We start from the raw sequence: 6,216 nt of genomic DNA on the forward strand, positions 1-6,216 counted from the left end.
TACAAGTGCTCGATCATAGACGAGTCAGCGGAAGCAACAATATCTGAGTACAGACATAAGTTAAACAAGTTTGCCTTAAGAAGGCTAGCACAAACTGGGATACAGATCGAAAGAGGCACAGGCCTCCCGCCTGGGATCCTCCTAACTACTCCTGGTCGTCGTCAGTGGGATGCACGTAGTAGTAGGCACCTCCGGTGTAGTAGGAGTTGTCGTCGACGGTGGCGTCTGGCTCCTGGCTCCAGCATATGGTTGCGACAACCAGGTAGAAAGGAAAGGGGGAAAAGAGGGAGAAAAGCAACCGTGAGTACTCATCCAAAGTACTCGCAAGCAAGGAGCTACACTACATATGCATGGGTATATGTGTAAAGGGCCATATCGGTGGACTGAACTGCAGAATGCCAGAATAAGAGGGGGATAGCTAATCCTGTCGAAGACTATGCTTCTGGCAACCTCCATCTTGCAGCATGTAGAAGAGAGTAGATGGTAAGTTCACTAAGTAGCATCGCATAGCATAAACCTACCCGGCGATCCCCTCCTCGTCGCCCTGTTAGAGAGCGATCACCGGGTTATATTTGGCACTTGGAAGGGTGTGTTTTATTAAGTATCCGGTTCTAGTTGTCATAAGGTCAAGGTACAACTCCGGGTCGTCCTTTTACCGAGGGACACGGCTATTCGAATAGATAAACTTCCCTGCAGGGGTGCACCACATAACCCAACACGCTCGATCCCATTTGGCCGGACACACTTTTCTGGGTCATGCCCGGCCGCGGAAGATCAACACGTCGCAGCCCAACCTAGGCACAACAGAGAGGTCAGCACGCCGGTCTAAATCCTATGCGCGCAGGGGTTGGGCCCATCGCCCATTGCTCACCTGCACGTTGCGTATGCGGCCGGAGAGCAGACCTAGCAACCTCCATTACAAAGGAAGTCATGTTACGCGGTCCAACCCGGCGCGCGCCGCTCAGTCGCTGACGTCAAGAAGGCTTCGGCTGATACCACGACGTTGAGTGCCCATAACTATCCCCGCGTAGTTGGTTAGTGCGTATAGACCAAATGGCCAGACTCAGATCAAATACCAAGATCTCGTTAAGCGTGTTAATTGATCTAACCATGGACACCGACCAGGGCCAGGCCCACCTCTCACCTAGGCGGTCACAACCTGCCCTGTCGCTCCGCCACAAAGATCCACCCAGAGGGCCGTCGGCACAAAGGTCCTTTCAGCCCCCGATCCGTGAATCACTCGCGGGTGCTCCACGAGCCGACCCGACTTTAGTCACCACATGTATAATGTATAAAGTATATAGTATAAACCCGTGATCACCTCCCAAGTGATCACAGCCCGATAGTATAGCACAGCAGACGGACAAGAATGTAGGGCCACTGATGGAATACTAGCATCCTATACTAAGCATGTAGGATTGCAGGTAAAGGTAACAACAGTAGTAGCAAAGACAGGGTATGCATCAGGGTAGGATTAACGGAAAGCAGTAACATACTACACTACTCTAATGCAAGCATTAGAGAGAAGAATAGGCGATATCTGGTGATCAAAGGGGGGGCTTGCCTGGTTGCTCTGGCAAGAAGGACGGGTCGTCAACACCGTAGTCGAACTGGGGGTCACCGGCAGCCTCGGGGTCTACCGGAAAGAAGTAACGGAGGGGGAACACAATAAATAACAGAGCAATCAAAGCATCACAAAGCGTAACATGGCAATACGCGGTGCTAGATGTGACCTAATGCACTAGGAGGTGATACCGGCGAAGGGGGGAAACATCCAGGAAAGTATCCCCGGTGTTCCGCGTTTCGGACAGACGGACCGGAGGGGGAAAGTAGCGTGTTCGATATGCTAGGGGTGTGTGGCGGATGAACGGGCTGCGTATCCGGATTCTTCTCATCGTTTTGAGCAACTTTCGTGTATAAAGTTTTTCGATCCGAGCTACGGTTTATTTTCTACGAATTTTTAAAGATTTTAGTATTTTATGAAATTATTTATTATTTCGAATTAAACAGGAAAATTTACTATAGGTACCCAGGAATGTACCCAGCAGAAAGGTTGTGTGACTGACAATGGGGTCCAGTGGCAGAGTTGACCCTGTAAATGTTTGAATAGTCAATTGATGAATAGTAACAACAGGTCCCGGATGTCATAGACTGTGATATCTTTAATTTTAACTTAGCATTTTAATTTAGTAAATAGGGTCCACATGCCATTGGTACACCAGGCTAACTAAACATGTTAGCACTAAGTAATTGGGATGGCCCCATGTGCCAGAGGCACATACGTGCACTTGCCTGTGCACACACGCACATCACGCAGGCACATGGCCATGGCCACGGCCACTGCCGAGGCCAGCACGGGAGCTACGAGGGAAGGGCACGGGCGCGAGGGGGGAAAGCGGAACGGCGGGCGGCAGCAGCCAAAGGCGGCTAGAGACGGCTCGGTCGGAAGTGGGGAGAGTAGGCAACGACGGCAGCAGCAACAGGCGGTGCGTGGGGCTGCGGCGAGGCCAAGGAGCCGAGTGGCGCGCGCGGTCGTGGGCAGAGGCGGCCGCCGGCGGCAGCGGCGCAGGCAGGGGCACGCGCCGGGGCGCGGTGGGGAGACTCGGCGGCCGCGGCGCAGCAGGGGAAGCAGGGCGGAGCGCTGCAGCAGGGTGGGGATGCACGACCACGAGTGCGCGATGGCCAGGAGCTGGGGCGCGACGGTGATGATGACCTAAGGCACTAGATGCGAAGGGGAAAGAGGGAGACGGGGGAGGACGAAGTTGCTGCTCACATCGGTGACGAGGAGCGACTCGGGGCAGCTGGAGGAGGTCGAGGGGGCTGGTGAGGCTCGGTCGACGGCGGATCGAGGCCGCGGCCGAGGCAGATTCCGGCGAGGGGGAACGGGCACGGGCGCCGTTGCTGCAGCTCCTCCGCCCCAATCCGGTGGTGTAGTCGACGAAGGCGACGACGGCGCTTCTCTTGGCCTCTTCCTGGTCGGCAAGGAGGCCGTTGGCCATGACGGCGATGAGGCAGTGGTGGCGATGGTGTTCGAGATCGAGCAAATCGAGCGGAACGGCTCGAGGAGGAAGAAAATGAGGGAGCTAGGGTTTCGGGGGGTGTCGAGGGTGACCTATATGCGCCGGGGATGCGGCGGATGGCCGCCGCGTGGCCATCCGCGGCGCGGACGCACGCGCTGCCTCCAACGCACCCTCGATGAACAGGTGAAGGAGATGACGGTGGAGGTGGGCTGGTCTAGCACTATTGGCAGTAGGCCTAAGTGCACAGTAGAGTAGGGCTTTTCCCTTTTATTTACTCTTTTCAATTATTAGCTTCTGTTTTTATTCATTTTAGATTATTTAAACATTTTATAAAATTGTGCTTTCTCCACCATAATTACCTATACATTATTTGGCTCCACCCGAACATTTATTTTTAATATTTGAAAATTTTTATTGTTTGCCTTTATTTTAAATTTTAAGTCTGAACTGGGTTTTGAACTGATGTGAGTTTATCAACAGTAACCGAGGTGACGTGGCATCATTAGCGAAGGTTCACTGTAGCTTAATTATCCGGGCGTTACAATTCTCCTCCACTACAAGAAATCTCGTCCCGAGATTTAAGAGGGAGAGTAGGGGGAAGGGATTTGGTTACGAAATTCTAACGAGTATTCTTGGTCTTAGTTGCTCTTCTCGAAGAGGTCGATCAGTTACATTGATGTCTTCATTTCTATGCTTCAGGTCATCATGATGAAGTCGGCATCCTTTCTTCGAGAACTCCATCGTACTTATGAGAGAAAAAGGGTGCGTATTCCGGGAGAACACACCTATGCAAGGTTGACTATCTGGTCGGCAACATCGAGGAAGGTGGCGGAAAGTAACTCTCGAATTGAAACTTAAGGAAATATCGAGAGCAAAGTAAGGAGGTATCCTGGGAAGTTTCAAGCGGGCAGGCAATCGTTCGATGCCTGTTATAGGGCATGAAAGGGGTTCAAAGCAACGAGAATAAGTATTGCGTCTGATACCAGAATAGATCACTAGGAAGGTGGCTCGTGAATTACATATGAAACCAAGCGTGAGGAATAACTTTGGAAACAGGGAGTGTATAGGAGAGTCAGGTTTCGATCCTGTGGAACTGTGGGTTATGGGCCCACCATGTGGGTTAAAAGTAGGAGGAGCGGTGACATCTTGCATGGTCATGATGGCAAGGCATGTCAGAGGATAGCCTGTCGATTATGTCGGCAACAACGTCGGTACCAAGGGCGAGGGACGAAGAGAACCATCTTCCTGCTTGTTGAACGAGGCAGACAAATAGGCAAAGTTCTCGTCCATCGGTGGCTACCGGAATGTCATCAACAATAGTAACAGGGTTTTGCTGACAGAATTGTACACCGAGGTGTTTACATAAGTAGGAGAATATTACTGCTTAGATCATATAGATCACGAGAAACGTTAAACCAAGCAATGGAAAGGAAAATATGGTTATCAGATTAAACAGAACAATGGAAAGGAAAATGTGTTTAAACACATATTTCAGGGGCATATCCTTCCCAAGGACAAGCAGAGCCTGATATCTATGACACGATATAATGTAGAAAACCCTTTAGGTAAGGGGAGAGAAACTTCATGACACTACCCATACAGTGGTGTTTGGATAATTGAGCAAGAAACATTTAGCATTGGGCTTCAAATGTTCTTGTTGAAAATCGGAGTACCACAGACATGCTTTGAGATAGCATTGACATGGTCTTCAAGCAAAGGTCGGACTTGGATATACAAAGGATTCATCAGGATCAACTTATAGAATAAGTCTCACAATTTCCTCAAGGAAGATTGGTTAACCTTGCTAAGATGGAAACTATAACAATAGGTCCTCCGGCCAGGTGTGCTAGGCATGACATCACCTTACCGGGTCATATAAAGACCAATGTTGTGACTCTTGGAAAGTGTTCCAACCATCATATCTGACCGAGATTCAGATCTGATTGGCGTTAGGATAACTCAGATTCAGGATGCCTGAGAAGAAAGTGCAACACAAATTGTCGAGATGACATTGTAAGGTTCTCGGGGAAATGAACTATGGAAGCGAGTTCCGAAACAAGAGTTCATCATTAAACTGAGAGGATGAGGAGGTGGCTGAAGGACTCAGCGACAATCCCTTGAGATTTCCAAAAAGATGGATTTCCACAATCATGTGAACAAGGAGATAACATTTGTCAGATCAATTGATATAATGATGTATGTTCGAGGAAAACATACATAATTAAACATTGGTTGAAAGGTGCACCCGAGATATGGGCTTAGGTAGGAATGATGTCAGAATGGTGTTTCAATAACCAATGGTATAAGAATGAAATATCGACCATTAACTTCAAAGCAATAGGGTTGCTAGAAGTACAGAACCCAAGCAACACGGTTCACATGTTGGTATCCCGGTTAGAATCAATACGGGGACCAAGAAAGAATGGTGAGGGTGAGAAGTATCACAATACCAAGAACTCTCAAGACGTGGTGAAATTCTCACGACATTCTTAACATAAAAGATGGTAATACTCCAAGGTAAAGAAGAACAAATGCTGGGTAGCAAGGATCTCAAGGTATACACAAAACACGAACAAGTTTGTGTTGAACGGAAGGCAATAAAGTGGTCGATGATAACACAAATCATCGAGGGAAGGATGGTATTTCTCATCATGAATTCGATTGGTATCCTGGAAGGAGTTAAAATGTTGATGATGATCACGACAAATTTTGTCGAGAGGCTCCATGAAGATGCAATCGCTCGGCGACGACATCAAGCCAAGGGAATGGTGAAGCAAAAGGCTATTATAACCATAGTTAAGATGTCATCTCAGAATTTAGAGTTGTCTCTCAAGACAAACAATATGATGGTGAAAGTTCGATGTAAGCTTAGAGCACTGTCGGGATTGTGTCCCGAGGATGAAGGACATAGGCAGAATGGTCAAGCAGTCAACCTGGCGATGATGATGTAGTCAATCAGCTGGGAATGACACGATCGAGTACAAACTCGTAAGCAATGAAGATTACTAAGAGTTGTTGAATCACAGTGCAGACTCGATTCAGTTATCGGTGTCCTTGAGTGTTTAATGACTTAGAGCCCGTGAAAAAATTGGAATCTGTGAGAATGTAGTACTTGATGGAGAACTCATAAGAAGTTATGCAGTTCCGTGATAATCTTGAGATACCAGGGTGTAATACTCGGCGAAAGATCAAAGTA

Source organism: Aegilops tauschii, chromosome 4 (genome assembly GCF_002575655.3).
Source record: "Aegilops tauschii subsp. strangulata cultivar AL8/78 chromosome 4, Aet v6.0, whole genome shotgun sequence".
Taxonomy (NCBI): Eukaryota; Viridiplantae; Streptophyta; class Magnoliopsida; order Poales; family Poaceae; genus Aegilops; species Aegilops tauschii.